At 35.2% G+C, this 27,244-nt stretch overlaps 1 long non-coding RNA gene across 2 annotated transcripts; it reads left to right on the plus strand.

The window, feature by feature from the left end:
* Nucleotides 1-543: 543 nt before the first annotated feature.
* On the plus strand, nt 544-8,163 carry LOC144199876 (uncharacterized). 2 transcript variants are annotated; one of them, XR_013326998.1, is made up of 7 exons: nt 544-814; nt 3,930-3,993; nt 4,118-4,376; nt 5,185-5,242; nt 6,167-6,235; nt 6,557-6,658; nt 7,791-8,162. It is a non-coding gene; the product is annotated as an uncharacterized LOC144199876 (long non-coding RNA). The 2 variants fall into 2 exon arrangements; XR_013326999.1 differs by lacking the exon at nt 3,930-3,993 and having other exon boundaries at nt 546-814; nt 7,791-8,163.
* Nucleotides 8,164-27,244: the final 19,081 nt, after the last annotated feature.

Raw genomic sequence — 27,244 nt, forward strand, 5'->3', positions numbered from 1 at the left:
TGTCACCTTCAGATGGATTAGATGTGTACTCGTGGAAAAACTCAAACATTTTGATGAATTATGGATTGGCTGTGATAATTGTGCGTCCGAAATGGGTAAAAATAATGTTTGATTGACATTTTAATCAACATTTGCCTTATTTTATGTATTTAATAGTTTAGATTTACCTGACATTATAGTGATTTTTTGTTTAGTTTTGTTTGTCACTTTCAAATGGATTAGACGTGAACTCAGGAAAAACTCAAATTTTTGCTGAATTATGGATGGGCTTTGTTAAATCGACGTCAACGTCAAAAACAGGTAAAAATAATATTTGGTTGTCATTTTATTCAACATTTGCCTTATTTGATTGATTATTTAGATTTTTCCAACATTTTAATGATTTTTTTGGGTTTATTTTTTTGTCAAAAGTAGTTTTTTTGTAGATTTTTTTTTATTTGTAACCTATCTGGAAGTTGTTCTATTAGAACAATAATAGTGATATATATTTATTTAACAGCAGCTATTTCGATGGCAAAAACAGTGACATTTTTTTTCTCCAAAATCTTTTCTGCTTTTGTAGACATCTTATTTGATCCCACTTTGACCAGCACGTAGAAGAAGCCAGTCAGCAGATTTTCCCGCCTACGTTTTTTTTCCTGTCTTTTTCTGATGAATGTGTTCTTTGTGAGTTGCAGGTGGCTTTTTTTCAGCGCTGGCTTACTGGAAGACAAAAACAAAGGGCAGTTCGCACATTGCGTTTCCTTCCCGCTTCCTGCTAGGAGTCGTCCACAACCTTTCCTGTTTCTGCCCGAAGTGACCTCCGTTCGTCCACGTGAGTACGACCATAAAAACAAAAAACCCTTCCTTCAAAAAATGCACTCATCCGTAGCAGAATATCCACTTTTGCTTTTTATATCAGGGCCGCCTGAAGCCAGTTTTGAGCTTAAAATGCTAAAAATCACGTTATATTAAACCTAATAATATGCTTTTGATTTATATATCTTAGAAATAACACTTGTGAGGATTTTTCTTAAGATTTTTCCTTCAAAGTAACACATTTGTACTTCAAAACATTTAAGGCAATTTTAAGGGGGTGGCTTATATGCGAGAAATTGTAAAATTCTAAGATTTTAAGGCAATTTTTAAGGGTGGGGCTTATATGCGAGAAATTGTGAAATTCAAAAATGTTAAGGGAACTTAAAGGGTGGGGCTTATATGTGAGAAATTGTAAAATTCTATAATGTTAAGGGTGCGGCTTATACACGAGAAATTGTAAAATTCTAAAAATTTTAGTGTGGCTTATATGTGAGAAATTGTACAACTAAAATTTTAAGGCAATTTTAAGGGTGGGGCTTATATACGAAAACAGCTTTTATGTGAGTAAATATGGTAAATCAGTAGCATGTTCGGCTTATATGCGAGAAATTTTAAAATCTCAAAATTTTAAGGCGATTTTAAGGGTAGGGCTTATACGCGAGAAATTGTAAAATTAAAAAATGTTAAGGGTTGGGGCTTATGTGCGAGAAATTGTAAAATGGCAACATTTTAAGGCAATTTTAAGGGTGGGGCTTATATGCGAGAAATTGCTAAATTAAAAAATGTTAAGGGTTGGGGCTTATTTGCGAAAAATTGTAAAATTCAAACATTTTAAGGGTTGGGGCTTATATGCGAGAAATTGTAAAATTCAAAAAAAAATTGGGGTTGGGGCTTAAATGCGAGAAATTGTAAAATTCTAAGATTTTAAGGCAATTTTAAGGGTTGTGGCTTATATGTGAGAAATTGTAACTCAATAACATGCAAAAGTGAGGCCTTATTTAAAGTAGAGTTTAATGTAGTTATAATGTCAATTAGTACAATTTACTTGGCTCACTACTTTCTATTTATAGTCCAAAAAAGTTAACTAGGACATGATATCCGATATTTGTAGTATCACCTATAATTTGTTGACTTAATATGGCGACCATTCAGTAATTTTCCGTCTTAACCATTGGTGTCTGTAGCGTGGGAGCCTCGTTCTCCCCCGTCCGACGCCGTAATGAGCATTTTACGGCGCCATCTTTACGCACCACTCGCTCCTTTTGTATTGGGTGTCCTAAATCTCCGCTCTGTTTTTTTTTTTGGGCGGGGGGGCGCCACGTGAATGGAATTCCGTCGGTAATCCTTCACGGGGTGGGGCAGGGTAGAGAGACGGACAGGCACATTTCACATGACAAAGACCCCTTGGTTGACCCCCCTTTTAGTGGAATTAGTGGCGGGCCTCTTTTTTTGCACCAAAAAGGAGGAGATGAAGGGCGTGCCCTTGCGTTGATGCTTAAAGGATGATTAAGAGGCTGACGGCGTTTTTTACGCTTATCGCGGTCACTCCTACGCCGTGTGGCCCTGTGATAAGCGTGGACTGGTCATCGGGAGGTTACACAAATGCTAGTGTTATTCTTGAGACGTCCAGTAGGGGGAGGAAAAGGTTAGGGTGGATTTTTGGCTTGTAATTATTGGAGGGTTTTTTTGGTTGAATTGAATAGAATGCCTTTGTGTATTGGTATTATGTAAGTATATAATGAGATTTAAAACTTCATGAAGTGCACAAATGATAACAATAAGAAAATACATAATTAATTAATGAATAGGTAGTTAATATTGGGTCCTAAATTTGTTTTTTAAGCAAATACAGTAGTCCCTTGAATATTGTGGTTAATGTAGACCAGACATAATTGAAAATTGTCACTTAAAAAAATCAGTTGAAAAAGTGGCTTCTGCTTATAATTTTAACATTTTATGAACTTAAAAATGTTTTTAATAATAGTGGGAAAAATCGCAAAGTAGTGAATTCGCAATAATTGAGGGATTACTGTAGTATCTTTTCTCCAATAAACTCTAATAGGCAAATTACATTTTTAAAAATCCGCAGAAAAAAATTACTAGTTGTGGCCTTTTTTTTTAGCAAATAGTATGAATTTTTTGGAATAAAATAAAATAGGCATATTTAATTAATTATTTTGTCAAATATATTTAGATATAAAAATCTTATCTTGTTTTAAAAATATATTTGACTTTTTTGAACATTTTTGTAAATTTTGTGTATATTATTTTTGCAGGTTTTTAATCATTTATTTTGTATTTTTTTAGTATCTTTTCTCCAATAAACTCTAATAGGCAAATTACATTTTTAAAAAAACGCAGAAAAAAATTACTAGTTTTGGCCTTTTTTTTAGCAAATAGTATGAATTTTTTGGAATAAAATAAAATAGGCGTATTTAATTAATTATTTTGTCTAATATATTTAGATATAAAAATGTTATGTTGTTTTAAAAATATATTTGACTTTTTTGAACATTTTTCGTAAATTTGCCGTATATTATTTTTGCAGGTTTTTAATCATTTATTTTGTATTTTTTTAGTATCTTTTCTCAAATAAACTCTAATAGGCAAATTACATTTTTAAAAAAACGCAGAAAAAAATTACTAGTTTTGGCCTTTTTTTAGCAAATAGTATGAATTTTTTGGAATAAAATAAAATAGGCGTATTTAATTAATTATTTTGTCTAATATAATTAGATATAAAAATGTTACCTTGTTTTAAAAATATATTCGACTTTTTTGAACATTTTTGTAAATTTTGTGTATATTATTTTTGCAGGTTTTTAATCATTTCTTCTGTATTTTTTTAGTATCTTTTCTCAAATTAACTCTAATAGGCAAGTATAATCTTTAAAAATCCGGAGAAAAAATTACTAGTTTTGGCCTTTTTTTTTTAGCAAATAGTATGAATTTTTTTGGAATAAAATAAAATAGGCAAATTTAATTAATTATTTTGTCAAATATATTTAGATATAAAAATGTTATCTTGTTTTAAAAATATATTTGACTTTTTTGAACATTTTCGTAAATTTGCTGTATATTATTTTTGCAGGTTTTTAATCATTTCTTCTGTATTTTTTTTTACATTTTAGTGGGATAACTTGTGTGCATGGTCTCTGTATGTCCTATAACTAACTGACTGGCGACCAATCTAAGGTATGGTCACCAAAATCTGCTGGCATATGCTCCAGCACCCCCAGAATGACTTTTTGGTCTTGTCATTTTCCCTGATTGTCAGCAAAAATGTCACACACACTTTTAACCAAAACCTTTGTCGCAGGTTTCTGTGAGAACCAGACGGTGTCCAATTGAAGGCCTGGAAGCCCCTCCCCCAAGGGTCCTAAAAATCCAGATAATGAAAAGGCAGCACCACACCCGCAATTCAGCCAAGATAAGTTCATTTTATAATCTTTAACCTTGTATTTACACGTCACTAACCCGGTTAATGATTGTTTTCAGGAAGTGGGAAGTTAAATGGAGTCCAATGACGGTGATAAACGGGAAAAGGAAGGACGGCATTCAAACTTCTCAATAAGCCGGTGAGTCATTTTCAGAAAACTCAGTCTGGACTTGTTCACTGTTTTTTTTGTTGAATGTTGTGTTCAAGGGTTTTACGTTAAACAGAGAATGTTTTATTACTTAATAGAATGCTACATAACATTAAATGCAAGATTTATTCTGTGAGTCGCTTATCCTCACAAGGATCATTTGGAAAACTGGAGTCTATCCCAGCCAATCGTGGGCAGGAGGCGGGGCCAGCCAATCACAGTAAAATGTATAGATGGATAGTAAAACGTTAAATGTATAGAAGGGCTTTTTTTCTTAAAAAACAACCATGTATAGATAGTGAGGCTTTTTTCTTTAAAAAAATGGCAGTATAGTAATGGTTTACAGTGTTCCCTCGCTACTTCGCGGTTCAGCTATCGCGGACTCAGAGCTTTGCGGATTTTTTGGGAGAAAAAAAAAATACAAATATTACATTGAAACAACATATTTTTCATTTTTTTTTGTTATAACTTGAATTTCACTCTACCCGTATTCTATATGGTGTACTGTATTCAGGGGGTAAAAAAAGGAATTTTTTTTTATTATTATTTTTTTTTAATTTAAAAAAAAAAAAAAAAATTTGGAATCAAATTCAAATTAAGCATTTTTCAACGGCAATCCCTACTTCGCGGAAATTCACTTATTGCGGGTGGTCCCGGTCCCCATTAACCGCGATAAGCGAGGGAACACTGTATTTCTTTAAAAAACGACATAGTATAGTGAGGCTTTTTTTTTTAGCAAACTGAGGGGGATTAAAGTATACAGTGAACTTATGCATGCATGTTTTTTTTTGGAATTTAGGAGTAAAGTGGAGTACCTGGAGAAAACACACACACGGAGAACATCCAAACTTCACATGGTGAGTACCTGAACCCTTAAAACTCCCCAAAAAATACTCTTTCCTCCCTCCCCCTTGGTTGGACTTAGTCAGCTGTGTGTTCAATCATCAGGGAAGGGGGTCATAGCCCACATGCGTACGTACGCACACTCCAACAGCTTCTCTTTCACTTTGTGCGAGGCAATTGGGTCAGCTGCAGTTATCTGATGAGCTGGTAAGCAGGACACAAACGGGGGCAAAAAGGCAAACAAAAGCTCCGGGTGGGTGGCTGGCTGGGTGGACTGGTGAACCCATAGATAGGTAGATAGATGGATGATGGGTGGGAGGACCAAACATGCAACAGTATTGTAAGGCTCTTTTCTCAAAAAATGACCATGTATAGTAAGCCTTATATATAGATATGTAGATATATATAGATATGTAGATATATGTAGATATGTAGATATGTAGATATGTAGAGATATAGATATGTAGATATGTAGATATGTAGAGATATAGAGATATAGAGATATAGAGATAGAGATATAGAGAGAAATAGAGATAGAAATATAGAGATATAGATAGAGATATAAATAGAGATATAGATAGAGATATAGATAGAGATATAAATAGAGATATAGATAGAGATATAGATAGAGATATAGATATATATAGATATATGTAGATATATGTAGATATATATAGATATATATAGATATAGGTATATAGATATAGACATATATAGAGATAGGTATATAGATAGAGATAGGTATATAGATAGAGATAGGTATATAGATAGAGATATAGTTATATAGATATAGAGATATATAGAGATAGAGATATATAGATATATAGAGATAGAGATATTTTTTTAAACACTAAACAAAACAAAGGACCCTGTATGGTAAGGCTTTTATTTGTTGAAAAAAATGTCATAAGTGTATTTTTTCCACTCTGTTAAAACAGGTCAACAACATGGTGAGCAAGTGGTCAGCACGTCCGCCTCACAGTTCGAGGATCGACGTTCCATCCCAGGTGAGTTCCGACCGTCTTGTGTAGAGTTTGTATCTGGGTACGCCCACATTCCAAAAACGGATTAATGTATAGTAAAATGTATATAAGGGCTTTTTTTTCTTTAAATGACAACCATGTACAGTAAAGCTTTTTTTCTTAAAAAAAACAACATAGTATAGTAAGGCTTTTTTTCGTAAAAAAAACGACATAGTATAGTATTTATTTATAAAAAAGTTTTTTTTGGGAAGAAGATACACAGTAAGGCTATTTTCTTTTAAAAACAACATAGTATAGTAAGGCATTTTTCGTAAAAAATGAAATAGTATATTTTTATTTTTTCAGATTAGTGACAAAGTCAAAAATGGATGACTTGTGGAATGGACTGTTCTTCAACGAAAAGGTTTCCCAAACTGTGGAGAGTGTGGAAATCTGAAGACTAAAAACGTAAGTTTAAAACAGACATTCATGTTGCTGTGCAAAAAATATTAGTTTTCTATTGTTTTTTCCTCGTTTTTGAAGATAAAAAGCCTTACTATACTATGTCGTTTTTTAAAGAAAAAAGCCTGATTATACTATGTCGTTTTTTAAAGAAAAAAGCCTGATTATACTATGTCGTTTTTTAAAGAAAAAAGCCTGACAATACTATGTCGTTTTTTAAAGAAAAAAAGCCTTACTATACTATGTCGTTTTTTTCGAAAAAAAAGCCTTACTATACTATGTCGTTTTTTGAAGACCAAAAAATGTAAGTTTAAAGCAGACATTCATGTTGCTGTGCAAAAAATATTAGTTTTCTATTGTTTTTTACTTGAACTTATCAGTAAAAATTTAATTGAATAGTGAAATGGCCCCGTGGCACACGTAGTAGTGCACACGCCTACCACCGAATGGAAGCTGGTTCGAATCCCGCAGTCGTCCACCTTCAACATAAAACAAATTACTTTTTACTAAAAAAAACTTTAAAAATTACATTTTACATTTAATCATTACATCAAAGTTGGTCTAATAAATCTGACTATTTGCTATAATTTCAAATAAGCCACCCAAATACTTCTGTTAAACACAACCATGCTAATTAGGGAGATGACTTGCACACTTAGCCAAATTACTTGAACGCCTTCTTACCGAATTGACTTGGCCAGTCAGAAGTTTAGTGGTAGTGTGGGAGGGCTCTTTAGCGCACACAGTAGAGTATACGCCTACCACCGAGTGGATGCTGGTTCGAATCCCACAGACGTACACTTGAAACCTGCAACAAAAAATCTAATTACCTTTTACTAAGAAATACTTTAAACATTTTTACATTTAGGTCATTACACCAATGTTTTAAAAAAGAATAATTAGCCTATAAAATCAAAAGACACTAGCTATTTACTAATATTTCAAATAAATCACCCAAACACTTGTTGGTCTGAAATGCACTTTTTTACTTGCCAAGTTGGCGTTGGTTGGTCGGCTGCACTCCGCTCTTCCCCTCCTGTTCCTCTTCCATGTTGTCCAATGCATCTTTCATGACAAAAAGACAATTATTGCTCAAAACTACCCAAGATGACTATTTTTTTTTTTTTTTTTTTTACAGTGGCGACACGGTTACCAACCTGGCATGAGGAAGGCGATGGCGACGTGGATCTGTCCCAACAGCTCCTGCGACCAGTCAGCAAGTTCTTCCCGACAAGACGCTGTGAATGACATAAAGGTCACGTGACCAAAGTGATGTCCACGACGACCGTCCAAAAGCACGACAGCCTCCACTTGCATTACTATACTGTCTTTTTTTCGAAGAAAAAAGCCTTACTATACTATGTCGTTTTTTTCGAAGAAAAAAGCCTTACTATACTATGTCGTTTTTTTGAATAAAAAAGTCTTACTATACTATGTCGTTTTTTTGAATAAAAAAGCCTTACTATACTATGTCGTTTTTTGAATAAAAAAGCCTTACTATACTATGTCGTTTTTTTGAAGAAAAAAGCCTTACTATACTATGTCATTTTTTCGAAGAAAAAAGCCTTACTATACTATGTCGTTGTTTTGAAGAAAAAAGCCTTACTATACTATGTCGTTTTTTTGAATAAAAAAGCCTTACTATACTATGTCGTTTTTTTGAATAAAAAAGCCTTACTATACTATGTCGTTTTTTGAATAAAAAAGCCTTACTATACTATGTCGTTTTTTTGAAGAAAAAAGCCTTACTATACTATGTCGTTTTTTTGAAGAAAAAAGCCTTACTATACTGTCGTTTTTTGAATAAAAAGGCCTTACTATACTATGTCGTTTTTTTGAATAAAAAAGCCTTACTATACTATGTCGTTTTTTTGAAGAAAAAAGCCTTACTATACTATGTCGTTTTTTTCGAAGAAAAAAGCCTTACTATACTATGTCGTTTTTTTGAAGAAAAAGCCTTACTATACTATGTCGTTTTTTAAAGAAAAAAGCCTTACTATACTATGTTGTTTTTTCGAAAAAAAAAGCCTTACTATACTATGTCGTTTTGTCCGAATAAAAAGCCTTACTATACTATGTCGTTTTTTTGAATAAAAAAGCCTTACTATACTATGTCGTTTTTTGAATAAAAAAGCCTTACTATACTATGTCGTTTTTTTGAAGAAAAAAGCCTTACTATACTATGTCATTTTTTCGAAGAAAAAAGCCTTACTATACTATGTCGTTGTTTTGAAGAAAAAAGCCTTACTATACTATGTCGTTTTTTTGAATAAAAAAGCCTTACTATACTATGTCGTTTTTTTGAATAAAAAAGCCTTACTATACTATGTCGTTTTTTGAATAAAAAAGCCTTACTATACTATGTCGTTTTTTTGAAGAAAAAAGCCTTACTATACTATGTCGTTTTTTTGAAGAAAAAAGCCTTACTATACTGTCGTTTTTTGAATAAAAAGGCCTTACTATACTATGTCGTTTTTTTGAATAAAAAAGCCTTACTATACTATGTCGTTTTTTTGAAGAAAAAAGCCTTACTATACTATGTCGTTTTTTTCGAAGAAAAAAGCCTTACTATACTATGTCGTTTTTTTGAAGAAAAAGCCTTACTATACTATGTCGTTTTTTAAAGAAAAAAGCCTTACTATACTATGTTGTTTTTTCGAAAAAAAAAGCCTTACTATACTATGTCGTTTTGTCCGAATAAAAAGCCTTACTATACTATGTCGTTTTTTTGAATAAAAAAGCCTTACTATACTATGTCGTTTTTTGAATAAAAAAGCCTTACTATACTATGTCGTTTTTTTGAAGAAAAAAGCCTTACTATACTATGTCATTTTTTCGAAGAAAAAAGCCTTACTATACTATGTCGTTGTTTTGAAGAAAAAAGCCTTACTATACTATGTCGTTTTTTTGAATAAAAAAGCCTTACTATACTATGTCGTTTTTTTGAATAAAAAAGCCTTACTATACTATGTCGTTTTTTGAATAAAAAAGCCTTACTATACTATGTCGTTTTTTTGAAGAAAAAAGCCTTACTATACTATGTCGTTTTTTTGAAGAAAAAAGCCTTACTATACTGTCGTTTTTTGAATAAAAAGGCCTTACTATACTATGTCGTTTTTTTGAATAAAAAAGCCTTACTATACTATGTCGTTTTTTTGAAGAAAAAAGCCTTACTATACTATGTCGTTTTTTTCGAAGAAAAAAGCCTTACTATACTATGTCGTTTTTTTGAAGAAAAAGCCTTACTATACTATGTCGTTTTTTAAAGAAAAAAGCCTTACTATACTATGTTGTTTTTTCGAAAAAAAAAGCCTTACTATACTATGTCGTTTTGTCCGAATAAAAAGCCTTACTATACTATGTCGTTTTTTTGAATAAAAAAGTCTTACTATACTATGTCGTTTTTTTGAATAAAAAAGCCTTACTATACTATGTCGTTTTTTTGAATAAAAAAGCCTTACTATACTATGTCGTTTTTTTAAATAAAAAAGCCTTACTATACTATGTCGTTTTTTGAATGAAAAAGCCTTACTATACTGTCGTTTTTTTGAAGAAAAAAGCCTTACTATACTATGTCGTTTTTTCGAAGAAAAAAGCCTTACTATACTATGTCGTTTTTTCGAAGAAAAAAGCCTTACTATACTATGTCGTTTTTGGCGATAAAAAAGCCTTACTATAGTATGTCGTTTTTGGCGATAAAAAAGCCTTACTATAGTATGTCGTTTTTTGCGATAAAAAAGCCTTACTATAGTATGTCGTTTTTCGCGATAAAAAAGCCTTACTATAGTATGTCGTTTTTTTGCGATAAAAAAGCCTTACTATACTATGTCGTTTTTGGCGATAAAAAGCCTTACTATACTATGTCGTTTTTAAACATAAAAATGCCTTACTATACTATGTCGTTTTTAAAGAAAAAAAGCCTTACTATACTATGTCGTTTTTTCGAAGAAAAAAGCCTTACTATACTATGTCGTTTTTTCGAAGAAAAAAGCCTTACTATACTATGTTGTTTTTTTACGATAAAAAAGCCTTACTATAGTATGTCGTTTTTCGCGATAAAAAAGCCTTACTATAGTATGTCGTTTTTCGCGATAAAAAAGCCTTACTATACTATGTTGTTTTTCGAAGAAAAAAGCCTTAATATACTATGTCGTTTTTTCGAAGAAAAAAGCTTTACTATACTATGTCGTTTTTTTCGAAGAAAAAAGCCTTACTATACTATGTCGTTTTTTTTAAAGAAAAAAGCCTTACTATACTATGTCGTTTTTTTGAATAAAAAAGCCTTACTATACTATGTCGTTTTTCGAAGAAAAAAGTCTTACTATACTATGTCGTTTTTTCGAAGAAAAAAAAGCCTTACTATACTATGTCGTTTTTAAAGAAAAAAAGCCTTACTATACTATGTCGTTTTTTCGAAGAAAAAAGCCTTACTATACTATGTCGTTTTTAAAGAAAAAAAGCCTTACTATACTATGTCGTTTTTTCGAAGAAAAAAGCCTTACTATACTATGTCGTTTTTTCGAAGAAAAAAGCCTTACTATACTATGTCGTTTTTTTGAAGAAAAAGCCTTACTATACTATGTCGTTTTTTAAAGAAAAAAGCCTTACTATACTATGTTGTTTTTTCGAAGAAAAAAGCCTTACTATACTATGTCGTTTTTTCGAAGAAAAAAGCCTTACTATACTATGTCGTTTTTTTGAAGAAAAAGCCTTACTATACTATGTCGTTTTTTAAAGAAAAAAGCCTTACTATACTATGTTGTTTTTTCGAAGAAAAAAGCCTTACTATACTATGTCGTTTTTTCGAAGAAAAAAGCCTTACTATACTATGTCGTTTTTTCCAAGAAAAAAGCCTTACTATACTATGTCGTTTTTTCCAAGAAAAAAGCCTTACTACACTGTCGTTTTTTAAAGAAAAAAAGCCTTACTATAATATGTCGTTTTTTTTTTTTAAAACAAAACAAGCCTTACTATACTATGTCGTTTTTTAAAGAAAAAAAGGCTTACTATACTATGTCGATTTTTTAAAACAAAACAAGCCTTACTATACATGGTCACTAAAAAAAATTCGCTTCCTGTCCAAATGGATTGGACATATACCACCGTCAAACGACATTATTTTCAAGTCTTTTTTTTCTTGAAAAGATATGAAAAAAATGGCTGGTGGATTATTAAATATGGCAATTAAGGCTTCATGGCCTCCTGTGGGAATTCTTCTCGTGGGAGGAGTGAAAAGGGGGAGGGAAGGTGTTTTGAGTACGTACAGTGCGAAATTATAATCGTTTCATAACACAATATTATGATAATATAAGTCAATATTGCAGTTTGGTAAATACATGGCAAAGTAGCAAAGATTTGACGTCACAAGTTGGAACAGAAAAAAAACTGACGTTACCTTGCTGTGATGTGCTGCCCTCTGCGGGACAAAATTGAAATTACAATGATAAATAGACATGTCAGAGCAGTTTTAGTGTAGAAAGAAACGAGTAAAAAAACATATTTTTATCTTCCATTATGAATAATAATTTTTTTTTTTACAAATCCTGTTTATAGAATATTTTTTGGTCAATTTTGCAACATTAAAGCGTCATTTTCTGTGGCTTTTTGGTCACTTCTTGTCAATAATAGTATAAAGTAGATTTTTAAATGCCTTTTTTTAAATTTCATACTTATTTTCAATGATTGCCATTTCTTGACTTTAACAATTTAACCAAACTATCAGTAGAGGGCGCCCTTGTAGCTCACATTTAAGTCTCAATGGATTTCATGCATTTTTTCTGAAGTCATACGCTCTAATATTAGAGAAAACTCGCAATAAAATGAGAAATTAGTCATTAATTTACTTATTATAGGACTCAAAATGGAAAAAAATATACATTTGAAGACGTTTTTCTGCTATATTTTACATTCTATGAGCTAGAAGTTCAAAAGTAATTTAAAAAATGTATCAACACAGACTACTTTTGTGAAATTAAAGTAATATTAGGGTAAAAAAAGTCATAAAATGAAGCCAAAATACTGCATAATATGCATAATCTTGCTCTGGCTTTTACAATTAGAATTAAAAATGTGTATTAAACGAGAAAATAAATAAATAAACGAAAAACTCACCCAAATCTCTTACGGCAATAGACAACATTGCCCCCAAGCGGCGAGCTGGTGTAAATTCTTGATGTCTTGTTTGTGTTTCTTATCAGAGGAGCTTTCGAACCCGCCTGTATTTCCACCGTGGGCTTAAACACGCGTTGTGATATTAATAAGTGCACACTTAGAAACACATTAGCATGCATCAAGATGAAAAAGTTGTTTGGATTAGAAGGGGGGGGGCTTGAGGGGGTATGGGGGGGGGGGGGCAATTTGCATTTGTCTCAACATATGGCGAGGCCGCGGACGCCACAGGCCGCGCCTTCATTACCCCATCTCCGTTTCATCAGCTCTTCGCTCGCCCGCTGAGTTTTCCCGTGGCGGGGCCGTCTGTCCCCGAGGGGACGCCCACACGGGACAATATGTCCCCCGAGGGGGGGGGAGGGGGGGGACAAGGGGGAGGGGATTTTGACGATTTGATTTGATCATGCTAACATTCGTCTCCTCGTTCTTGGTCTTTGGACAAGGAAAACTAGGATTGGAAAGTCTAGAGGAGAAGGAAAAGTGGGCGGGGCTAGGACAGGGGGAGGGTTGGGTTGGGGTCACTTAAGGTCATTTTGTTGAATCCCACCCATGTGAAAATGAGGATGTGACCGCAATCTCATTTTATATGTGCAGAGATGCAAATACTACAGTAGCACATACACGCCATTTTGTGCCGTGCGCTGGAATATTTCAGGTGACTTGTAGCTCCGCCCACTTGAGGCTGGATGCAAACAGGGTGGTCAGTGGCTTAGTGGCTAAGGGCCCTAAGGGGCTTAGAGCGAGAAACCCCTTCGGGTCCTCGCTCCGGCGCCGTCTAAATTTGGTTTTTATACTCACTGAATTGCACAAGTGGAATATTTTCGAAGAAAAAAATGGCGGACAAAATTTGAATGGGTGACCAAACATCCGAATACTTATTATAAGTATTCGGATGTTTGGTCACCCGGACGTTTGGTCGCCCAGACGTTTGGTCGCCCCGACGTTTGGTCGCCGGGACGTTTGGTCGCCTGGACGTTTGGTCGCCTGGACGTTTGGTCTCCGGAGACTTAATGTCCGGATACCAAACGTCCAGATGTCCACATGACTAAACGTACCGGCGACCAAACGTCCCGGCGACCAAACGTCTCCGGACATTTGGTCTTCGGACATTTGGTCTTCGGAAATTTGGTCTCCGGACATTTGGTCTCCGGACATTTGGTCTCCAGAAATTTGGTCTCCGGACATCCGGTCTCTGGACATTCGGTCTCTGGACATTCGGTCTCCGGACATTTGGTCTCCGGACATTTGGTCTCTGGACATTTGGTCTCTGGACATTTGGTCTCTGGACATTTGGTCTCTGGACATTTGGTCTTCGGACATTTGGTCTCTGGATATTTGGTCCCCGGTTATTTGGTTGCCCGGACATTTGGTCTCCGGACATCTGGTCTCCGGACAATTGGTGTCCGGACATTTGGTCTCCAGATATTTGGTCGATCTAATTATATTCATTTAGGCGACCAAACGTCCGGACGACCAAACAAATCTTCAACATTGATTAGGCAATGAATTAGAGTGTCAATCTTTTCATAACATGGAGAAAAAGTTTGAAAGTTTTTTCCCCCTGACAGGACCAAATCTGGTACGTCAGGGTGTGTAGACTTTTTGGTAAACAGTCACTGGAGCGCAAAGCTAATATTTTCCGGCGAAGAAAAAAAAGGGGACAAACAGGAAGAAGACGGCGGCGGTGAATAAGTCATGAGTGCCCGACATCACAGCAACGTTTGATAACGACGCTCAATTATTCAACGTACGTCATTATTGCTCGACAGGAAAAAGACGTGGACGTAAAAATGACGACGATGATGATGATGATGGTGGTGGTCGCCGGGGGATGTCAATTACGAAAAACGGCATAAGTATCGGGTCAGAAATTTTTGGACTTTGACGATTGTTCATGTTCAATTGTTTAAAAAAAGAAGTTTTTTTTAGGGGGGGGTATGGTTTTATTTTGTGAGAAGTGTATTTTTTTCATTTGGAAATCCTTTTAGAGGCATTGAAATTATTATAAGGGAAGAAAATGTAGTTTTAATGTATTAGATGTCACTTATTTGGTTGATAAATTCTATTCAAAGTAACTTTTTTGATAAAAGTGGATAAAAATCATTTACTTCATTTATTGAATTATATTTAGGACTAAAATTCACTAGAGTTACCTAAAAAAGACTAATATTTTAAAAAGTTGTACATTCTTTTCAGCCAATTGACAATAAAATCAGCTAAAAATCGCATTAATTGAAATCCCAATTCTTTTAAGATAATAGAAAAGAAAAATAAATTGTATTGAAATTATGTGAAATAAATTGGAATTCTAATTTAATTACAGTACATAAATTAGTTTGAATGATGCCACAAATCCCAAATTCAGTTTGACGGATGACAAAAAACCCCACAAAATGTCCGATTTTCACAATAAAAAAACACCCTTTTTTTTTTAAATAAATGGATTGTAAGAACTGAATTAAAAGCCCTAAATATTACGTTTTTTTTTACAGATCTTAAACAATGTTTAATTTACTTTTTCTGATACATTTTTAGATTTTACAAGATAATTTTTGAACTAAAACACAAAAAAATGATTAAAAAATTCCCATTATTGATTTAAAAGGGGAAAATCATGAAATATAATATACATCTATACTCTTCATTTAAATTTGATCCTAAAACAAAAAGTCATATACTTCCCCGGGCCACAAAAAATGATGCGGCGGGCCTAGATTTGGCCCCCGGGCCACCACTTTGACACACAACCTCTAACTGAATTAAAAAACGACGAACCCTAACATAAATCCGAACAAGACCATTTTAAAAAATAAAAAATAAAATCTATACCCCCTTTCAATTAACATTAAATCAAACTAACCTCATAAATACATTAAAAAAAACCCTATTAATATCCCTCTCAATTGCCATTCAACCATCTCTTAATTCAAACCCTCCAAAAAAAACCCACGAAACAAAATCCCCAATTGACACTGTTTAAAAAAAAGGGGCCGTCTTTTCGTCATCTGCGGCGGCCTTTTATAACTGGCGAAGACGGCGGCTAATCAGCGTCTGATTGACAACCTCTGCTCCCCTTTTCAAGGCGTCAATGGAGCCCCTCGAGAGTCGACATCTGCGTTTGAATCGCGTTGGAATTGCACGTTTTTCTCGTTCGCCGATCCAACCCCGGCGACTTTAAGCGCCCCTTTTCATCGCCAGGTGCCCTGACGTCTCTCCACTCTTTTTCACGTTAATTGCAGGCCTGCCCCCTCGCCGTCGGATCGCGACCTTCATTACGGCCGAACCTTAGAGCGCCGGTACCGCCCCCTTTTGGCACCGAGGGGGCGGGACCGACCGGCGCTCTTGGTTCGGCCAGCTGTGAGCTATCGCCGACACTTGACGGTTTAAAAAGCTCTCAATTTTGACGATGGGGGGGGGGAATGAGACCCCCTAAACCAAGACCCCCCCCATCCTCCTTCTTAGCCAATTAGCTTCAGCCAGTAGTGCAGTAAATTGCATGGGTCAATGCAGCTGTGAGATATTGAGAAAGTGAAGATTAAATGGGAAAAGGGAAGTGATGTGATTGGTTGATAAGATAGATGTAAAATTTAAAGGGGGATTTGATAGAATTCATTTTTATTTGTGATTAATATGAGATTTGTGTGTTATGGAGTTATTATTTCGAATTTAAATGTTAGTATAGTTTGTTTTGGATTTTAAAAAAAAAATTAGTATATATATATTTTTTTTAGACATTTAAAGGGGTTTACATTTTTTGGTGTAGAATTTTTTTTTAGGTAAAAATGTGCATTAGAATGTAAACGTTGAGAAAAGAGAGATTTTTTAAATTTTAGATATGTATTTTGATTAGGATTTTATGGAGTTATTTTAAGGATAAAGGCTTTATTTAGGATTTTTTTTAGCCATTTAAAGGGGTTTACATTTTTTGGTTAGAATTTTTTTTACATAAAAATGTGCATTGGAATGTACAAGTTGAGAAAGAAGTATTGGGAATATTTTGATTCGGATTTTATGGAGTTGTATTATTTTAAGGATAAATGGTTGAAGTTTGTTTTTGTTGACCACTTAAAGGGGTTTAAACTTACTTTAAAGCTATTTTTGAAAGAATTGGGGTTGATAAAATAACCCACAAAGAACCAATCATCACTTTTCAAACAACTACTTAAACTCTACCAACCTCATTAAATTAAAACACACACACACACACACACAAAGTAACATAATCCAATACAAACTAAATTTTAAACCAAAAAATCCACTCCACTCCTTTCAACCATTTACCCCACAAAAACCCACAAAGAACCAACCAATCAGCACTTATCAAACAACTACTTTAACTGTACCAATTTCAATTAAAACATACACAAAAAGCAACATAACCCAGTTCAAACTCAATTTTAAACCAAAAAAATCCACTCCACTCCTTTTCAACCATTTACCCCCCAAAAACCCACAAAGAACCAACCAATCAGCACTTTTCAAACAACTACTTTAACTGTACCAATTTCAATTAAAACATACACAAAAAGCAACATAATCCAGTTCAAACTCAATTTCAAACCAAAAAAATCACTCCTTTCCAACCATTTACCCCCCAAAAAACCCACAAAGAACCAATCAGCACTTTTCAAACAACTACTTTAACTGTACCAATTTCCATCAAAACACACACACACACACACACACAAAGCAACATAATCCAATACAAACTCAATTTACCATTTACCCATCGAACCCATTCCAACCCCCACCCCCCCCCCCTCCCCTGAGCACTATATCCCCACAACACATTGTCCAATCCCTTTGGACCGGAAGACCTGGCATCTCTGACTCAGCCATTAAAAACCCACACACAGTAGAATAATAGCGACATAGGTGCATCAAACACACCTTTTAAAAAATTCACGAGTTTGCCTCCCGCCATGGTTGCGTGCGCAATAGAGCTATCACTAACCCCCCCCCCCCCCCCCCCTCTTCCCCGGTTGCCCCCCCCCCTCCTCCCCCCCTCGCCCACCTCCCTGGCGACCCCCCAGGTAGAAAATGGAAATGACTACACTTAACATGGTTGCACATATGGAGGCAAAAAATGGAAATGCCAACAGCGGCTCAACTATAAAGCAAAAAAAGGCAATTGAAATATTCATCCGCTGATGAATTTAACATCATTCTCTTTGTTGTCACACAACAAAGGCTTACAACAGCTAGCGAGCGCGCCCGAGAGGTAGCGAGGGGTCCCGGTGAGGTGCTCAAGCGCCCCTCAAACATCATTACGCCGCATTATGCATCGCCCCACGCCAATATTGATGTTTACGCATTTATTTTTTAATTAACCTTCCTTGTTAATGAAGGCTTTGATGAGAGGCGTTTTGTACGTTTGGGGGCGGGGGGGGGGGGGGGGGGGGTCTCTTGTTTAAAAAAAAAAATTGGGGGGGATCCGGCACCCCCGACGCCGACGACGCTCGGAACCAGGAGAGGATGTGAAGTGTCAGAGGAAAAAGTTGGTTGAAGTTAGTTTGTTTTTTCTGGCCACCATTGCACATTTTGTTTAATGAGGATCCATTAATGAGAGTGTTTTGGTGGGAAATGGGTGGGTTGTGGGCTGAAAGTGGGACCCGGGACAGGGGGTATTTGGGGCCCAAAAATGTTAAGTTGGTGAGAGTGTTGGTGGGAAAGGGGAGGGTTGTGGGCCGAAAGTGGGACCCGGGACAGGGGGTATTTGGGGCTCAAAAATGTTAAGTTGGTGAGAGTGTTGGTGGGAAAGGGGCGGGTCGTGGGCTGGAAGTGGGACCCGAAACCGGCATATTTTGGGCCCAAGAATGTTAATTTCGTGAGAGTGTTGGTGAGAAAGGGGTGGGTCGTGGGCCAAAAGTGGGACCCCAGACCGGCAAATTTTGGGCCCAAAAATGTTAACTTATCGAGAATGTTGGTGGGAAAAGGGCGGGGTGAGGGCTGAAAGTGGAACCCCGGATAGGCATTTTTTGGGCCCAAGAATGTTAATTTGGCAAGAGTGTGGGTGGGAAAGGGGCGGGGCATGGGCCATAAGTGGGACCCGGGACAGGGGTATTTGGGGCCCAAAATGGTAACTTGGCGAGAGTGTTGGTGGGAAAGGGTTAGGTTGTGGGCTGGAAGTGGGACCCTGGATCGGCAAATTTTGGGCCCAAAATGTTAACTTGGCAAAAGCAGGGGTGGTAAAGGGGCGGGTCATGGGCTGGAAGTGGGTTCTCGGACCGGCATATTTTGGGCCCAAAACTGTTAACTTGGCAAGAGTGTTGGTGGGAAAGGGGTGGGTCATGGGCTGGAAGTGGGACCCTGGACCGGCAGATTTTGGGCCCAAAAATCACGCACATGACTTTTTAACCCGCCGGCTCTGATACAGTTTCCGTCCTAGCTAAAATAAAAAGGCCGGCGAAGGAGCTTTCCGAATGGCGGCGTCTCAGCGTGGCGGCTACGGAGCAGTTGGCCGCGGCGCCGCCGCGCAGTCCCGAAACCCCCTGCTCCATCTGGAGCCGCCTCGCCCAAGGAAGAAAAAAAAAACTGGAGCGGGTCCACGGACCGGCAGCGCCGGCGCTCTGGTCTCGCTACGCGTACGATGTGCGGCATGTCTAATCCCGACGCTAAATGAATTGCTTAATTGGGCCAATTAGACGTCCCGAAAGATGACGGCGATGCACAAGGGCCTGATAATACATGGAAATGGTAGTATACAGTAATCCCTCGAATATCGTGGCTTCAAATATCGCGGTTTCATGACATTGCATTTTTTTTTTCCTGGGGGAATTTTTGGGTTAATTAATTTTTATGGGGTAAGTTTATAAAAATGTGCAAATCAATGCTAAAACTCGCAATCAAAAATGATAATTAATAATAATAACATAATATAATAATAAAATAAAAATAATAAATAATAAAATAACAATACTAATAAATAATAAAATAACAATACTAATAAATAATAATAATACACAATCATAAATAATTATAAAATAACAATAATACTAAATAATAATAAAACAACAATACTAACAAATAATAATAAAATAACAACAATAATAAATAATAATAAAATAACAATACTAATAAATAATAATAAAATAACAATATTAATAAATAATAATAAAATAACAATGCTAATAAATAATAATAAAATAACAATACTAATAATAATCGTATGGACATTTTAAAAAAAATGTATAGATATATATTTTTTAATATGGATGACCCAAATTCGCGATTTTTCAATTGTTTGGTCTACATTAACCGCGATAATCGAGGGATTACTGTATCGCAATACTTTTTTTCCAATATGTAAAATAAGAGTGAAATCTCGGTCGGCCATGTTAGATATTTCAAAATCAGAAACAAATCCAAATGACGAGAAAAAAATGGCACCCTCTAACCAGAAACACAACAAAAAACAATGTCAACACTGCATTCTATTGTTGCCATATAAAATATCCATTAAAATTTAGCATTTAGCAGCCCGGTGAACAAGTGGTTACGTGTCGTGGGTTCGATTCCAGGTGGGTCCTCACTATGTTGCATTTGCATTATCTTCTCAGGCTTGCGTGGGTTTTCCCCCGGGAAGTCCAGTTTCCTCCCACATTCCAAAATCTCTCTTCCAGTATATGGCTCCAGTTTTTTTAACTAGTTCTACAATGTCTTGTGTCTGTTTTGCATGCTAAGCTAAATTTAAGCTAAATTTAAGCTAAATTTAAGCTAAATTTAAGCTAAATTTAAGCTACATTTAAGCTAAATTGAAGCTACATTTAAGCTACATTTAAGCTAAATTTAAGCTAAATTTAAGCTACATTTAAGCTAAATTTAAGCTAAATTTAAGCTAAATTTAAGCTACATTTAAGCTACATTTAAGCTAAATTTAAGCTAAATTTAAGCTAAATTTAAGCTAAATTTAAGCTAAATTTAAGCTAAATTCAAGCTAAATTTAAGCTAAATTTAAGCTAGATTTAAGCTAAATTTAAGCTTAATTTAAACAAAATTTAAGCTAAATTGAAGCTAAATTGAAGCTAAATTTAAGCTACATTTAAGCTAAATTTAAGTTACATTTAAGCTACATTTAAGCTACATTTAAGATATATTTAAGCTAAATTTAAGCTAAATTAAAGCTAAATTTAAGCTAAATTCAAGCTACATTTAAGCTAGCTATGAGTGATAGGTTGTTTATCTCCCGGACATTTTTTTGTTCAAAGTTAACGGCGACTTACGAGCTTCAAAACAACAATAACGTCGAGGCGGGCTAGCATGTCCTAGCCCTGATTACGCTCGCGACGGGCCGCCGTTCGTCAAGCACGGCGGGGATCCCTGATGACTTAATTGCCCGCCGGAGTCTCGTTAAGGCTTCCTATCCATCACCAGTCGTACGGCAAGTCGACTTGATGAGCAATTAGTGACGTAAAAACCATTTAAATTGTTACACTTTGCCTTCTCGCTGGCGGAATTTATCACGCGGACGGATGCCGCTGAGCCAAAGACAAAGCGATGAACGTCAATTGTGTCGGATGGTTGGGAAACGGGTTTTTCGGGGGTAATTTTATGCTAGTTTATGTGCGGGTTGCTTGCTAATTGTGTGATGGAGTGTTTGGTAAATGTGCTTTGGGGTAAATAAGGTTGTACTTTATCTTATAAGAGACGCAAGTAACAAATAAATAAAGTTATGAAATGCTTTAAAAAGGGGGAAATTAAGACAATGGGAGGGCGGGGCTTAAAAGGGAAGAGGAAGGTCAGGTTTTGAAAGAAATTGTCAGGTATCTGAAATATAGAATGTCGAAAATTTAAATGATGCGGGTTGTGTTTTGAAATTTCCGAAGCCTGAATATAATTGTAGCATCATGTATTTTATTTTGAAATTTTTCTTATAATATTCTGCCAAATTATTGTTATTTTTTAATGTAATTTTTTTTGGAGGGCCCTAATGAATTTGGGTATATTTTAAAAGAGAATAGAAATTATAAGTATAGAAAGTATATACAATATATAGTTGAGTAATATCATATATGGCCAAAATAAAACTACAATCTGCCAAATTATTATTATTTTAATAGATTTTTTTTGGGGGCCCTGATGAATTGGAGTATATTTTAGAGAATATATTAGAGAATAGAAATGATAAGTATATACAATATTTTTTAGTAATATCCTAAATGGTCAAAAATAAATAAATAAATACAATATTACTATTATTATTTTTAAATATTTTTTTTGATCCCTGATTAATTTGGGTATATTTTAAGAGAATAGACATAAGTATGTAAAGTATATACTATTTATATTTGAGTAATATTAGAAATGTCCGAAAAAATAATAATAAATACAAACAGTCAAATTATTATTTATTTAATATAATTTTTTGGGGGGCCTAATGATTTTGGATATATTTTAAGAGAAAATAGACATGACAAGTATATTAAGTATATACCAAATATGATAAGAAGCAAAGAACTGCATTGATTTTGGGCAGGAGCCTAATACGGCTCTAGAGCCAACCCTGGTTTAGAGGGTGGTATTGGAGGCCTTGGAATGAATTAGTCTCTAGCACCCCTGGACAACAAAAAGCTGTAGATACGTATTAAAAGCGAAAGAAGGAATATATAAATCCGGCATTTTACATGTAAAGTACACCTCTACTTACAAAAAATAATCAGGTTACAAAACCATTTGAAGGATAAAATCATTTCACAATCGTTTTTCACTTTTAAAGATGGTCGCAAAATCTTCCAATTGGACGTCTATCCTCGCCCGCTAACTCCACCGACTATTTCGCGCCAACTACGGCACCCCCGTCCATACCTGCAAGCTTTTTTTTTTTTTTCCAAAGCCGAAGAAAACCGAAGACGCTATTCGGCTTTTCGCTGTGAGCGTTCCCAGCAGGTGCGACGTCAGAATTGGATGCTTTTTGGTATTAATTGGCGATCATTTGCAGAAGCTCTTTTGCCAAGAGCGAGTCTTACAAGCCCCCAGCTGGGGTTGTCGGGGGTGGGAGGGGGGGGGGGCAGGCCTGTTGGCATTGTGGTGGCATATGCTCCGTGCCAAGGACCACAGCCATTTGCATTTCTTTTCGGGGCAAATTTTACAAAAGATGCTTTTGTGCCTCGTTGAGCGTTGCAATTAATCACTACTGAAATGTATCGGCGGATGAAAAGACATAATTCTACTTGGGGTGGGATGGGGAGTGAGGGTGGGGGGGGGGGGTTTGGAGGGGTCTTGGGGGGTGGCAGCATCTGCAAGGAACTCGTGCCCCCCGTTTTGCAGTTCACCCAGTCGAAATTTTGTTTTATTATTATTATTTTTTGCATGAATGGGGCTGGAAAATGGACGCCGCATACTGTGATTGACAGTATAAGGCAAGGGTTGGTTTGAGGGCCGGGTTAACGTCAACTTGGTTTAATGTGGGCCATTTTAGATATAATATTTAGATTTTTTTTTGAGAAATGGATTAAAAGAAGTGGATTAAAAGCCCTGAATATTCAGTTTTTTATAGATCTAAAGGAATGTTTATTTTAGGTTTTTTTATATATATTTTTAGATTTTGCAAAATTATTTTTGAACTAAAAAGACAGAAAAAATTGATTAAAAAATTACAATTATTGATTTAAAAGGGGGAAAATCGGGAAATTTAATATATAGTTTTTTATGGATCTAAAACAATGTTTATTTTCGTTTTTTTTAATATATTTTTAGATTTTACTAAATTATTTTTGAACTAAAAACACAGAAAAAATGGATTAAAAAATGACAATTATTGATTCAAAAGGGTAATAAATGGATTAAAAGAACTGGATTAAAAGCCCCGAATATTCAGTTTTTTTTATAGATCTAAAACAATGTTTGTTTTAGATTTTTTTTAAAATATTTTTAGATTTTACAAAATGATTTTTGAACTAAAAACACAGAAAAAATGGATTAAAAAACACAATACTTGATTAAAAAGGGTTATAAAGACATTGTAGACCTAGTTAAAAAACTGGAGCCACATACAGGAAGAGAAATTTTGGAATGTGGGAGGAAACCAGAGTACCTAGAAAAAACCCACGCAAGCCTGAGGAAACCACGCAAACTCTAGATAGCCAACTTGAATTGAACCCACGACCCCAAAAATTGCAAGGCCAACCTGTCACCACTTCTCCACCGGGCCACAAAATATATAAAACAACTCAATAATATACACGACAACAATAAAATGCAGTAAAAGTCTTTTTGGCCTTTTTTTGGGAGAACATACCAAAATCAGAACTCACCCAGGGATTGGACCCACGGTCTCAGAACTGCAATGCCGACACGCTAACCACTCCTCCACTGGACCACCAATTCTTCTGGTAATGCTACAAAAAAATACAGACATATATCAGAAAAAAAAAAAAACATTTTCACATTTTTTATCTAAAATAGGCGCACTTTTTCGAATTGGACGAATTCATGCCCATAAAAAGTGCTTCCTCAGCTATTTGCCCCTCCCCCCTCCCACAGACTCCTCCCCCCCCCCACATGCTCCTCCCACCGGCATTTCTCCAGGTAACATTTTCCAAAGTCTCCCTATTAATAAGCAACATATTTGATTAGCCATGCACGCTAGCAAACAGCGTGCCATATGAGCATCGCGGCGGGATCATTCCAGGCGTGACGGCGCCCCCGGGGGTGCCCCCACGTGCTCTCGAGGGGTGCGAATATGAAGCTCGCCGGCGCCAACGCCTCAGGTGAGCTGACGAGTGGCGCCCTTTCTTTTGTCTGGCTGGATTTTCCTTCACTTTAGGTTTTTTTTCTCATTTTTTTTGCAAAGTGTGGAGGTGTCAATTAGACGAGCAAGCAGCTCGCAGCACCTCCAAAGTCGCTCATTAACACCACGCTATTTGTTTGCGCTAGCTAGCAACACAGCCGTCTGCGTTAAGTTAGGTGTCAAGGGTCCGTTGAATTACGGATTAAAAGTGGTTATTTGGTAATGGTTACCGTATTTTCACCACTATAAGGCGCACTTAAAAGTCTTACATTTTCTCCAAAATAGACAGTGCGCCTTATAATCCAGTGCGCCTTATATATGGAAAAACAGAAAGCCAAAAATGAAAAACCACCAATGTTGGATATTAAAATAACACAAACGCCTGAACTGAAACGATACTGTTAAATATGCAGAGGCCATCTTAGTTTACAACATCTTCCATCATATAGCTCCTCCCCCACTGCAAGAATTTATACAAAAAAATCCAAAACATCAACAATGGCTGGCTCTAGAGGTGACTGTGGTGTAGTGAGTGCTTCATACCTGGAAGTCAATAGCAAATACCGTATTTTCACCACTATAAGGCGCACTTAAAAGTCTTAAATCTTCCCCAAAATAGACAGGGCGCCTTATAATACAGTGCGCCTTATACATGGAAAAAATGTCATTCATAGAGGGTGCGCCTTATAAAGTGGTGCGCCTTATAATGCAATGCGCCTTATATATGGAAAAAAAAACAGAAAACCAAAAAACTAAAAACCACCACTGTCGGATATTTAAAAAAACACAAACGCCTGAACTGAAACAATACTGTTAAATATGCAGATGCCATCTTACTTTACAATATCTTCCATCATATAGCTCCTCCCCCACTGCAAGATTTTATACAAAAAAATCAAAAATAATTTAAAATAACATGATAAGATTCCCATTTTAACATCAATTTAACATTTTAGCATTTCACATTTCTACTTTTTGACCTAATTTTAACATTTTGAAGAATTATTATCACATTAAGCTAACTTTTAATGTGAAAATATTTTCCTTCTAATTAGAATTTTGATTTATATCGTGTTCTTTCACATTTTAACTTTAAAAATTAAACCTATTAAATGGTTTTAAAATAGTTTTAACATGAAAAATTTTGCATCTAAATCAACAAACTCTTACTTTGGTCTACCAACTGTAACTCGATGTTTTAGGTTCTTTTTTAATGATTTGTTTTCCGCAGAAGAGCCCCAAAAAAACGCTCCCACAAAACGCCAGGAGGCGCTCTAATTGGACGGCAGTCTTATTAAGACACACTTGCTCGTGGCTCGCGAGTTGTAGCAACCGATTAGCGGCGGTCAAGATGCCAATTAAGAGGTGCATTGGTAGGTTTTGGGGGGCGGGGCTTGCCCCCGTGGTGACTATTGATCCAAACCTGTAGCGTTAGCCGTCGCTATCCTTGATGCCAAACAGTCATTTAATTGATTTAATTGTCTTTACAGGTTAATCTTTCATTTTCTATTTAGTGAATAAGGTTATTTAGCATTTATTTTTAAGGACAACTATTAAATTGGTTATTTTATAACCTTATTTGGTTTGTTAGCGACTTTGTGTTTAGCTAATATAGCATGCTACGTCACTTGATGCTAGTCTTAGCGGAAGAAAAGTTTGGTAGAAACTGTTTTTTTTGTATTTATTTGAATATTTATATTTTTTAGCTAAGTTTTGAGTTGTAAACATGGCTAAGAATAAAATATTTAATAACCTACAACTGAAAAATACAAAAACAAGTCATTATAGACAAAAATAGAGGGTGGGAAAATTAGCAACACATGAAAAAACTGAATATTGAAGTAAAAACAATCAATTAAAATATGTACTTTTTAAAAATAGATACTTTCCAAAACAAATGATTTTTCTAATTTAGCAATATATTTATATTATATATAGAATATTAAAGAAAAACAAAACACAAAATTAAATTAAAAGATGTATATATATATATATTTTTTTATTTTTTTTAATTTTTTTTTTTAAATACTTTCCAAAACAAATAATTTCCAAAAACGACTCTATTCTAATTTTGAAATGAATATATAAAATATTGAAGAAAAACTAAACAAAAAATTCCATTAAAAGATGTATATATATTTTTTTTTCTAAAAAAGATTTCCCAAAAATGTTTCTCTTTCTAATTTTGCAATGATTCGACTAATAGCTGAACGGATGTGCTAATTGGCTAATGAGACGTGTTGTGCTGTGGTGACCAAATGTCCACATGATGAAGATTAAAGGGCGCAACGAGCCATTCATTGAGTCGGACAACTTCCTGTGAGCCCATCACGCCCTCGTTAGCCCACGCTAATCTACACACGACAGCGGGAAATGTCCATGTCCCCCTGGACGACGCTTATCGTTAAAGGGGGCGGGGCTACAAAACCACCCAGTGATACACAAAATCATTTAGGAAGTAGTTTGACTTAATATCATTAAAAATGCTTCTTTGTTTGCCTTTTCTCACTCTGATTGTGATATTATGTGACTTTTTACATTTTTTATATTTACATTTTAGCCAAAGTTGAGCCAAAAAAAATAAATATTAAGATATTAAGTTTTTTACCTGTGTAAGTTAGACAACATTATATGTTAAATTAATAGTAAAATAGGGAACAACAGTCAAAAAAAGCACCTCTTATTATAACAAATTA

Source organism: Stigmatopora nigra, chromosome 7 (genome assembly GCF_051989575.1).
Source record: "Stigmatopora nigra isolate UIUO_SnigA chromosome 7, RoL_Snig_1.1, whole genome shotgun sequence".
NCBI lineage: Eukaryota > Metazoa > Chordata > Actinopteri > Syngnathiformes > Syngnathidae > Stigmatopora > Stigmatopora nigra.